Source organism: Pinus tabuliformis, chromosome 1_1, assembly GCF_031772625.1.
Source record: "Pinus tabuliformis cultivar Carrire ecotype Pingquan chromosome 1_1, CPIR1, whole genome shotgun sequence".
Lineage (NCBI taxonomy): Eukaryota > Viridiplantae > Streptophyta > Pinopsida > Pinales > Pinaceae > Pinus > Pinus tabuliformis.
In genome coordinates this window covers 647,316,367-647,329,425 of record NC_142297.1, presented here as the reverse complement: position 1 = coordinate 647,329,425, position 13,059 = coordinate 647,316,367, and the positions used below count along the sequence as shown (strand labels likewise).

General features: G+C 36.6%; 1 pseudogene; it reads right to left on the bottom strand.

Moving 5' to 3' along the window:
* The window catches only part of LOC149215037 (protein CHROMATIN REMODELING 20 pseudogene), a 42,581-nt pseudogene extending 32,574 nt beyond the window's left edge, over window positions 1–10,007 (bottom strand).
* Window positions 10,008–13,059: the final 3,052 nt, after the last annotated feature.

Below are 13,059 nucleotides of genomic sequence, written 5' to 3'. Positions count from 1 at the left end.
TTCAGACTTTCGTTGGTTCAGCCAATAGATCAAGATTTCCTCTTCCTTTTTCTTGTATTTCCTACAATGCCTCCTGCAACTATTGTTTAGAAACCCTTAGGTCTTTCTTCAAGGTGATATTTTGTCTGCAGATGTTCTTGAGCTATCTGTGTAGGGAAAAATTATTTTTAGCATAGACATAATATTTAACAATGCTAGCTCACACATGTTAAAATGATCATGTATCTTTTGTCTCTCCCTTTTATCTTGTTTCTTAAGCCTAGTAATCTCATTTTGAGATTTCTTCAACTGCTTCCTCATCCTATGTTAAAGTATGCTTCCCTTCATCCACCTCAACCTTCTTCTTTTCTTGGATTGACTCTTCCTTTTGTAGTTGCAACTTCCTTGCTGAAGACTTGGTCACAAGAATTCTTGCTGATGTGGTATCTAGATTTTTAATATTCTCTGTTGTTGCCTTATCTTTACCTTTTGACTTAGTGGAAGATGGTGTTGTTTTCATCACTAGCTCTACTTCATCAACCTTTTGTGTCTTATCCAAAACAATCTTATTCAACTCCCTATTGTCATGTTGTAGCTAGGAAATGACTAAATGATCATTTTTTCATTTGTTCCCGTAGTTCTACAATCTCCTTATCCTTGTCATCTGAAACAACATCCTATGATATGATATCTATAAATTCAATTGTTTGTTTAAGTGTTTTCTCCATTAGAAATTTTTTCATAACAACTCTTGTGAGTGGCTTCTTGGGAACTTCCACTACCTCAGGAGATAAATGAAGCTTCTTACCCTTTTTCTTGTCTGATGGGTCAACTGAAGTTGATGGCCTTTTTACTAAGTTATCAACTGGTGATTGCACATCCCTTGCCACAGATTAAGGTGTATCCTTTTTACTCCAGGGGCTATTTGGAAACTCAACTCTCAACTTGGATGAATCTATGAATGAGTACCATGTCTGATTTTTATTTTTCAATTCTTTCACCACTAATAACTTAGTCAGAGAGAAATAAAAGAGATCGGGATCTACTTGACTTTTCTTACCTTGAACTCTATCTTCCATTTTACTAATTCTTCTGAATAAATAGAAAGGCAGATTCGAAGGGATTTTTCCTGTGAAATACATCAATATCCTAAAATTATACTTATAAATTCTCCCAAATCCGCCTTCACAAGCGAAATATCTCTGTATGACCTTAAGAATTTTTCTATAGGGTTATAACATATATTCTCTTGGCACAATAGCTTCATATTCCTTGTTTTTGTATTTTGGATTTAGGAAATCCTTGTAGTTGGCTATGTCTAGAGGAAATCACTTGAACCAATGTTCACCTTGTAGAGGAATATTTGTAGCAACTGAAATGGTGACATCAACACTGGAAAACTCAACTCTCCAATCTTAACATCTACCCTGGTGATATTCAAAGCAAACTCTTTGGTCAACTAAACATTATAACCTTGTATCTTCTCACAAAGCTTGATGCCACCAATCTGCTCAAAATAAACCCTAATTACTAGATTTGAGTTTATCAAGGCTAGATCTTGAGGCTCAAGCCTAACTATGTATCCTCATTTGAGCTTATTTCTATCTGCAGTTGTCAAGACTCACAACAAAATATGAATTCTATGGTTTTTTGATGCAATTTAAGTGTTTGACAACTAGTGAAACAAGTTAAAGGTTATGAGGGTTGCAAGATTTAATAGGTGCTCTCCTCAATTGCTAAATATTAATCTACGAGTAGATGACATGAATTATACTAGAAAAGAGAAATTTGGAACCTGGGGATGGTCGTGGTAGTAGGAAAACCTTTGATTTGCAGAAGCGCAACGCAAAGTGAAAGCACAACAACAACTTGTAATGATGATGATTTGATGATTTGATCTTATAATTAACTTAAAAATACACCACTTGATTCTACTCAATGATGAAAAACCCAAATCCGTTCTAATATTCACTCAAAATACTAATAAATTGATCTTTAAGAGATCATAACTAGACTTTACAAAATGACCAAAATAATAAAAAGACTAAGCTTGAATTTGATTACTATAACATAGGAAACTAACATGAGACAACAATAATTAATGAATAAACTAGAACTCAAGTGTAACTCAACCGAACTAGACTAAATTCAAACTGAGTATGACACCTGGATTGCCTTTTATGACAACTAGAAGGCGGTTGGAATTAGTTTCTCTAACACACCATTCTTTACCTTGCCTCCAGTATTAATATTACTTTCCATGCAGGGGTAATTTTATGAGGAATGACTCAATGAGATCTAATGTAACCAATATTTGGCTAAAAACAAATGCCTTATAATATTGCTCAAAGCTTAGGTACATTAGATATAGCAACAATACCATCTTACCACTATAATCATTTTTTTCATAAGATTTATCTAGAATAATGTCCTCCCACCACTTATCAGCTTGCAGGGGAACCTCTTCCAAATCATTTTCTTTGTTTTTTCTTGTCCAATCCACTCTACCTTTCATCTTATCTCCATTCATGAAGTCATGATCCATATCATCATTGCTGAAGCTACATACAAAATGAAATTCTCAACTGTGACATCATCGTGTTGAGAGTCTCTGCCCTTTTTGGCTATTTGCAGTAACCCTAAATGATTCCAAATCTGGGCTAAATAATGAAGAAGCATTTCCTATGTGCCCCTTTTACACACATTCTTTTCATTCTTCATAAACCCATGTACTTCTAGGAATCTGATGTATAACTGCCACTGTAATGGAGAAAGATGTGTAGATATCACATATACACATTTTGGAGGAAGTTCATCCTTCATCACATTCAAGCCCATACATTGTAAAAAACCTTTTAAATGTTCATATATGACATGTGATATTTGATTCATTATTTTCACATCATTTGAAATTGAATTAGCATGTTGACCATTTTCTATGGGGCTTTGGAAACGTTTCTGAACTATGGTTGTTTTCCAAAGAATCCTTCTTTTACTAAGTCTACCATATAATAATATTCCATCAAATTATTTTGTAAAGGAGAACTTGTCAACGCAATTTTGTGTTGGGTCTTCACTTGTTTTAATACTTGTTTTATATCAAATTTTGTGTTTTTTGTCATGCGCGCCTCATAAAAAATGAATAAATCAAAACGAATTTGTAAAGCATCAAAAATATCATATGCGATATCCTTTCTTTCACATATTTTCCTAAAGATAAGTTTTGAAATGCTGCATAGACTATCAGTAGAATTCCAACTTTTTCCCTCCATTTGGTTAATAACCTTTGTTTCTTTGTGTTCTCCCTGAAAGCATCCTCAAGCAAGAAAACTGGTAAAGGGTATAAATAAAAAGGTTTCCATTTGGAAAACTCGTCTCCAGTAATGTAGAAAATTCACTGGCATTACAATAAGGTAAGTCTTCAAACCTAGATCCACGAACTACGTAATATTTTATATAACATTTATAACCTACAACGTATTTCTAAGTCCCATACCATGGGCCAAAATGAGACCAAGAACCTTGTTTCCAAACATGATCTTGCTTACCAATTGAATACATTTTTCCCACATGAAATGCATGCCAACAATCTGGTGAGGTTTCAAGATACACGAGATAGATGGAGATATTTTGACTTCTACCTCATTTTTTCTTCAACATTAAAAATAAATCCTGTAGAAATTCATTGTAGATTCAAACTGTAGATTGTAATATGCTAAAAAAATTGACTTGAATCTAATCTAATCATCAGCGGAAATAATAAATGACTGATGAAATCATGAAGCATACAAGAGAAGAATTAAATCACACATAACACAATAATTTTCCCATGAAAGCCACAACTAAAAACCCCCACTATCTGTATATTGCATTAATCATAAAATATGAGAAGATTACAATGCTTTGATCAAGTCCAAGAAACCTCAGTACTATCTCTATCTATCTCACTACATCCCAGACAAGCTCAAGACAGTACTTAGCCAATTCTGCTACCTTCCAAGCTCTTATTTCTTACACAGTTCCCATGGAAATTAACCCATATTAAATTGGGAAATTCCAATATTATGAATTGCATAATCCTCATAGGCCTTCCTCTGGTTGCATGCACCATCTGTGCAATTCAAATGATTATACAACTGATAGTACACTGTTTGTGAACTCCAATCTCAACTGGATCTTTCTATGATATGGCATGCATGAGTTAATTATGATTGAATATTTAGTTTATTGGTTGATCACAACAGGTTACACCCCACTACAAGATCTCCCACTAATTCCTCCATTAGTTGGGACTAGTTTAAATGAATTTAACTCAGTTAGCCCAAATTAAATAATGACAACTCAAAATAAACTCAACCAGGGCTCCTATAAAGTAGGAGAAACTCTACATGACTCAAGTTAGACCCTCAACTAGAATTAATTGAGCCAACTAAGTAAAATTAACTTAGTTAACTATTACAAGTTGTCATAAGATGTTGAATTACTATTTAATTCCTAATTTAATTCAAGGACAAAATTAAATTAGGATTTTATTGTTTCATTTTCAACACTCCCTCTCAACAAGAAATGAATTATCTACTACCAGGATCCTGGCTCTATGAAACTCGAATTTGCATCTTGACAATGCCCTTTGTTAAAATATCTGCATCCTGCTCCTTTGTAGGAATGTACTTCAACAACATGATTCTCCTCTGCACATAATCTCCTAGATGGTGATACTAGATGTCGATATGCTTGGACCGATCATGAAAAAATGGATTCTCTGAGAGTTTGATACAGCTATGATTGTCACAATAAATCACTATAGGATCCATCTGCTGACTAAATAAACCAACAAGAATCTTCCTCATCTAGATAGCCTCACAAGCTACCTAACTAGCAACCATATGCTCTACTTCTACTGAACTGCGTGAAACTGATATATGCTTCTTGCTGTACCAAGAAACAACTACTGGCCCAATACTGAAGATTCTCCTTGATGTGTTCTTTCTGTCAGATGGACTCCTTGCTCAATCTACATATGTGAAGCCTTGAATCTTCACTCCCTCTGTCCGTTCGTACATAACACCAAACTGAGTGGTGCCTCTGAGGTATCTCAACACATGTTTAATTGCCTTCCAATAAAGTTTGGTTGGCTTAACCATGGCTTGACTAAGCTGGTTTATTAAAAACACATGTCCAATCATGTGTTCACCAAATACATAAGTTAACCCATAAGAGGTTTATAAATAATAGCCTCAACTACTTCACCTGAAGTAACATCTTCCATCTTCCTCCAATTACCTACTAGAGGAGTCTCCATGGGTTTTCTACTCTCCATGTGGAGCTTTTTTGATATCTCATTGGCATACTTTCCTTGAGAGACGTACAATTCCTCATCTCCTTGCCATACTTCCATACCAAGAAAGTAATGCATGAGCCCCAGATCCTTCATCTTGATTTCTCTTGCAAGATCCTCATTTCAAGATTTTATCAACTTCTCATTAATTGTTAGAATCAAATCATCAACATATAATACTATAATCAACAATTTACCTTTAACCACAATATGGTAAAGGTTCACATCTACTTCACTTTTGGTGAAGCCCAACCCGGTGAAATAGCTATCAATTTTGGTGTACCAAGCACAAGGTACTTGTTTTAGTCCATACAACGCTTGCTTCAGTCTACACACATGTGACTCTTTGTTGAAGGTCTTGAATCCTTTCAGATGCTCAATATACACCTCTTCCTCAATAATACCGTTGAGAAATGTTGTCTTCACATCTATTTGATGTATCTTCCATCCCATCTGCACTGACAATGATAGAATATATCTGATTGAAGAGTACCATTCTACTTGAGCAAAGGTCTCATCGTAATCAATTCCCTCCACCTGAGAGAATCCTCTGGCCAAAAATATGGACTTGTGTTTCTCCACACTCCCATCTGCTACCTGCTTTACCTTGTAAATCCATCTGGAACTCACCACTAACTTGTTTGTTGGTCTTGGGACCACTTCCCAAACATTGTTTTTGATAATGGAGTCATACTCGTCAACCATGGAATCAAACCGTACTGGTTGCTGCACTGCTTCCTCGAATGAGGATGGCTCAACCTCTACACTCTCGCTCATCGGAGCCATGTAGTCAGTGTATAGATATCATGACCTCCTCTGCCTGCACTGAGATGTGGGTTCTACCACATTCTCTCTAGCATAATGCATGAATCTATCAACTTCTCTGGTGCACTTCCTTACATCTCTAGATGTCTCTGCATGAGTGGGTGCTTCCACTTTCTACTCCTCTGCATGTGGCTATTCCACATCATCCTGAGGTTCCTCCTTTGGAGCTAAAAGATCCTGAATATGCATCTAACTAAAGCTCCCTCTCAAGGGAACATATCATGGCCTTGTCTTCATCGAACTTCATGTCTCTATGAACCACTATCATCCTGTTGGATGGCAGGTACACTCGATAATTGTGAGGTGTATCAATGTACCCCACAAATATTCCCAACTCAACTGTTGGCGCTATATTTTTCTGAGCATCCTTGGTAACATGACAATAGACTAATGAACTAAATATCTTGAAGTGTGCCACATCTATCTTATTACCTGAAAAATCTTCTTCTGGTGTACTCATCTCAATAATTCAACGAGGGCTTCTGTTCTACAAATAAACAACTATGTTGCATGTTTCAGCCCATAAGTGCAACGATAGGTCCTGATTATGTAGCATCGCCTGTGCAACTCCCACAATACTCCTGTTCTTCCTTTCAGCCACCCCAATTTTTTATGGGTTATGAGGTGTTATTAACTCCCGTCAGATTCCTTCAGATGCACATAAGCTATTGAATTAATTTGACACATATTCTCCACTGTTATAGATTATGAGAGCTTTAACTTTCCTGCAAGTATCTTTCTCGATAAGTGATTTAAATTCACAAAATTTAGCAAATATTTGACCTTTCTTCTGTATGAAGAAAATACAACACTTACGAGAAAAATAATCAACAAATATTACATAATACCTGTTCTTAGACGTGGATGCTTTCGCGAACTGTCCACACACATCTGAGTGAATTCTATCAAGGTTTTCTTGTGCTCAACTTTCTTTATCATGAAAGTAAGATTTGGTGTAATTACCCAATATACACCCTTTGCATGTGTCTCTCTTCTATAGCATACCCTCGTGAAGTCCTGTAGAAATTTTCTGCATGATATTCAAAGCTCTGTGGTGCAAGTGACCCAATCTTCTATGCCACAACTCAACAATGTCTTGGCTCTGCACCTTCTATACTTTTTTGCTCAAAGAAACACAATATTTTACATCTAATTTGTAGAGGTTCTTCACCCGAACCCCGATCCGCTTCACCTATCCTGAGGCTATGTGACGAAGGAAATCCTTTCCCTTTCTAAATATCACATCATAAGCAAGATCCTATAACATGGAAACTAAAACCAAATTCTTCTTCAAACCCATAACATACATGACATATTTTAATGTGAGAGGAGAACTAGATTCCTTATGAAAGGTAACAATATCGATTCTGGTTGTGATATACCTCCCATCATCTCCCATCTCGAAGTGCATCTGGAGGTCCTTCTCCTCCAATTCACTGAAGAACTCTTTTTTTCTGGTCATATAAAATGAGGCTCCACTATCCAGGTACTACACACTACCCATCATTGATGTCACCATGCAAGTGATGAGGGTGAAATCTAGATCGAATTGTGAAGCAAGAGCTTCACCTACCACTCCTCCTGATGGCTTGTTACTGACCTTCTTGTGCGAACACTTTGTGGCAGAGTGTCCTAGCTTTTGACAGTGAAAACATTTAATATTCGACATGTCCTTATTATTTCCACCCTGACTGGAATCTGATTTGGAATGGAATGACTTCCCCTTCCCTTTCTTTGCATTTCTAGCTAATGCACAATTCTCCTCATCATGATTCTTGGATGAGGATCCATCTCTGATGTTCTGTCGAATCTCTTTCTGTACCAAGTCAAACCACAATTGTTCCCACTCTAGTAGTTTCTCCCTCCCATTAATTGAGTCTTGGTAGCTGTGAAATATCTTGGGAAGGCGTAGAAGTGTTAGGCTCACCAGATCATCTACAAAAACCATAACACCAACACTTCCAAGCTCATCACAAAATTGGGTGAACTTGGTCATCCTTCTCCATATTGATCTTTCTGAGTTTGTCCTTCAAACCCAACTTCCTATGGTCACTTATATTTTGAAACAGGTCTGTCAATGACTTCCACATTGAAAATGGAGTTTTCTTACCATGGAGGTTTTATACAGTATGATCTCGAGATCCTTCTAGGATAATCCTTCTTGCCTTTTCCACACATTTTCTCCACTCTGCCAGATCTTGAGCGTCAACTATCTTAGGAATATATTTGTCTATGAATTCCTTAAGCCCCTTGTCTTCCAACACTGCCCCATCTTATCCTTCCAAGAAATATAGTTCAAACTACCTTCAAGGGCATATTCAAGTCTCAATCTGTAGAACGACATCCTGTTGGCTCTGAAGTATGATACTGCAAATTCGATTTCTCCTACAAAATACAAACTCATATTCTCCTCTTTTATAGTGATTTCAACTTCGATACCATATAGAAATTCCTTGTAGATTCAAACTGTTGATTGTAATATGTTAAAACAATTGACTTGAATATACTCTAGTCATCAACGGAAATAATAAATGATCAATGAAATCACGAAGCATACAAGAGAAATAATTCAATCACACATAACACAATAATTTTATGGGGAAAGCCACAACTTAAAACCCCTTCTATCTATATATTGTGTTAACAGAAAATATGAGAAGATTACAATGCTTTTCTCAAGCTTGAGTAACCTTTGCACTATCTCTATCTATCTCACTGCTTCCTAGACAAGCTCAAGCCAATACTTAGCAAATTCTCCTTCTTTCCAAGCTCCTATTTCCTTGTGTAGTTCCCTTGAGAATTAGCCCATGTTTAGTTGGGAAATTCCACAATTATGAATTGCATAATCTTCATAGGCCTTCCTTTGATTTCATGCACCATCTGTACAATTCAGATGATGAAAACAATTGATAGTACACTGTCCCTAAACTCTAATATCGACTGGGTCTTTCTATGATCTGACATGCATGAGTTAATTATGAGTGAATCTTCAGTTTATTGGTTGATCACTGCAGGTTATACCCTACTACTGCAAGTTACACCCCACTACTGTATCTCCCACTAATTCCTCCATCTGTTAGAACTAGTTTAACTGAATTGAACTTAGTTAGACTGAATTAAATAATTACAACTCAAATTAAACTCAAAGAGGGCTCCTATAAAGTAGGAGACACTCTAAATGACTCAAGTTAGACCCTCAAATCGAATTAACTGAGCCAACCATTTCAAATTAACTTTGTTAACTATTACAAGTTGTCATGAGATGTGGAATTACAATTTATTTCCTAGTTTAATTCAAGGAAAAAATTAAATTAGGACTTTCTTATTGCATTTTCAACAAATCCTTGAGTAACATTACCCAGTAATTCATTTTCCTTGGTCCATGCTTTTTCTCCACATTCATTGGTTGATCCCTTTGATCACTATTCAAACATTAAATGCTTTTGAAACATCTTAAGGTGGTCCCGACACTCCTCAATTGTAATCTTTTTCTTTATTTCTTCACCAAACTCAACATCATTGATGATTCTCTAAATTCTCTTTCCTCTCCATATTTGACCAAAACCCAAATAAGGATTTTTTTCATCTGAAGATGCATATTCACGATCAAAATCCAAATGAGAGTGGTTTGCTATCTTTTCAGCCATATTATAGTCATATTCCAGTGAAGCTTAGAAGAATATGGTAACAATAATAACAATGCCATTGTGAGTTAGTTATTTCTTTCATTTTTCTTTCTATAGATTTTGTGTTATGCACTTGTCACAAAACACTTTTTCACATAAGAGTCATAGCAGATTAGTGAACCTCCTTTCCCACACCAACTGAAAAAATCTTTTGAACCATCAAGATATTTTTGAACCATCAAGATATTGCTCAAGCGAGGCACTCACTACTACACAAAGTGGGGTTTTAAAATGCTTTTTAAAGGCAAAAGACATATTTTGTCTTAAAAGTTATATTTTTATTTTATTTATTTTAATTATAATTTAGAATTATTTTAATGGTCTTAATTAAAGACAAAAGGAACTTTTTGCGGACAACTTGCAACTTCCCAATGCGGGACAGGGGTACGAGACTTATTTTAGTTTTCATGAAGTATGCTATACACGCCTGTGGCCAAGGTCAACCCACGATTCCCACAAATGGTGTGCTTGTGAAGAAGAAACTTGTTGCGCCCCCATTAGATGCTCGACAATGGTTCGAGGTTCATTCGACGAAGCCAAAATTTTGACATTGGTTTAAAATAATGCGAATAAGTCTATCCCAATAAGAGGGCTTCATATTAGACGATTTGAATTTGAGCAAGATTAGGGTTGAGATGAATGTATGAAGGGATTTAGATTTGAGGATATGAATATGAAAATGATCATGGTTTAGATTAATGTTTGAAGTTATTCATAGGCATAAACGTTGGTATTTAATTGTGAAGGGTTTAAATGGGAAGGAAAATCTTCAAAGCATTGCTTCTGCATCATATGTTAAGGAAACTAGAAAAAAGTATCTTTTTTCACCACATATGCGAAGCAAGTAATGCCTTAGACAAGAATGTAAGATTCTCCTCTCTCAGGATTTATTCTCTATATCTTCAAATGGCGTTTAGGGTTTTAGAGGAGGCTCCAACAATGGCATCTCATTGATGGTTTTCATTTTATTTGCTGTGATCAGGCGAAAGTAGTAGTTAATGTAAATCCAAAAGCTTGGCCATTGGATGATACAAATCTCTACACAACAATAATAAATGTTGTTCGAGATGCATCTGAAGTCACATAGCTCAGGAACCGTGCATAAGAAAGTAACTTCACTGGTTACTGCTGCAATTATTTATATATTTATTTGTTTGGGGAGATGTATTAGACAAGTGTTTGCGATGGCATTTTTCAAGACATTTCATATGGGTTAGTAGAATTTGCTCTAATCGCAGTGGACATGCAAACTCGTACCATTTTTCTCCATCTACCATCCTTGGCTTAAACTAAGGTAATAAAATTTAACTTTGAATATTACAGATAGAGGGAATGTTGTGTTTATATTGTTAGTATTAATTTGGGAATTTGTGTTTCTCTATTTTTGGACATAAAGTATCATGTGTATTTATGGCATCAAAACAAGAATTGGGCTGTCCGCATGGAATGGTGATTAGTCCATTGGTTACCTAAATTATGATGTTGACAAATATAGGGAGCAAATTTGACTCCCAGATAAGCAAGCTCAAGGTATGTAGCAGGCTTAAGGGCTTCCAAGGAGGTGTCGTCCCATGAGTGATCCAGATTTAAATAGGAATGCAATAAAGTACAGACATAACCATGAATACAGAGATGCAGCGGAAATAATACTTCATTTCATTAATGTAAAATAATGAAATATGCTTACAAACAGAAATGGAGATAAACCAGCTAGGGCGATGGTAGCTTATCTTTGAGAAGAGATGTGGCAGCTACATGCCTTTGAAATGTGTTACAATGAGGATCGAAGGCCTATTTATTGTTGAGAAATAATAGAAAACCCTAAACATCTAAAAACTTAACCCTAGGAGATGAAATGCCAAACTGTGGGCCTCGTTTCGGGTAAATTGGTACATCAACTTCCCGGGGTCATAACTTTGGCATACAATCTCCATTTGACACGCAAAATAGCTCGTTAGAAAGATCTATCCAAGGAATACAACTTTGGGAAGAAACATATGTGTCCATGGACCCATGTTACTCCTAGATTTCCCAAAAAACATCGTTTAGGGCCTCAAAACGCCTCTGGAAGTTCAGGACCCGAAAAATTGCTAAAAATAGTAAGTTGTGCTACAATTAAGGAAACTGAAAAACTGAAAGAGATAGTTGTTGGTGTCCAAGTGGGATAGGTGGGTGGCCACCAACATCCACCTGGATCATTCCTCCCCCCTTAGGAAGCAATGGTCCCCATTGCGTTGAGTTCCTCCATCTGCTGAACTTGGTCCTTGGTGAGCTGTTATGCAATCTCTGATGTGTCCAGTAATGGTGGGAAGCATGGTTGAGGGCGTTTCACATTGAACACTCGGTTCAAGATAAGGAATGGAGGAATGCTGTGCTCCAAAGCATTGCTTCCCACAACCTTGGTAATGCTGTAAGGACCATGTCAGAATGGTCTGAGCTTCTAATGGGCTCTTGTAAGGCGTTCTTTCTGCAGATGTAACCAAACTTTGTTGCCCACCTGAAACTTGTGTGGTACTTGATGCTGATCATGTCGCTGCTTGTACTTGGCATTTTCCAGAATGGAGTGGTGATAGATAAGCTCGTTGGGTAGAGGTGCTCCAAAAGTCAGATCGGATGAATGCTTGACCTAAGAGTGCAACGATACCCCTGTGGGTGAGGAGAAGATGACCATATCCCTCTGCTGCTGCTGCTACATGGAGGAACCCTTTGCGGGGCTCATGGATGTGGTGACGATCTTCCCCTTACTTTGGGAGCGAACCATGTTAGTGTCAGTGTCTTCACATTGCCATCAGTGATCAAAATCCGCTCTTTTGCATTTCATAGTAGGAGTCCCATACTGATGAGTTTTCATTCCATTAGGTCATGGATTCATTGATGGTAGGGTTTAATCAATTTTCCCTCATGATCTGTACTTGCTGATCCTCTCCCATATATTTCAGTCATGGCTCATGTTCACTCTGCAGTATATTTCATTAGGTCTTAGGGTTTGGTCTCATAAGGTTTTAGGGTCCCATCATGGTCAAATTCAGTGATTATATGCCAATGATGATCAACAAGGACATGAGGAGGTCAATAATGATTGGTAAAGCCATAATTTATCATTTTGAAAGCTTAATGTAGTTCTCACCTCAAAACTTGTTTTGAGGTGAAAACAAGGTATTTTGTTTTTATCTCCATTAATGATGTAATTTTACGTTTTCATATGTAATATTGGTTCCCAGATGCTCCTAA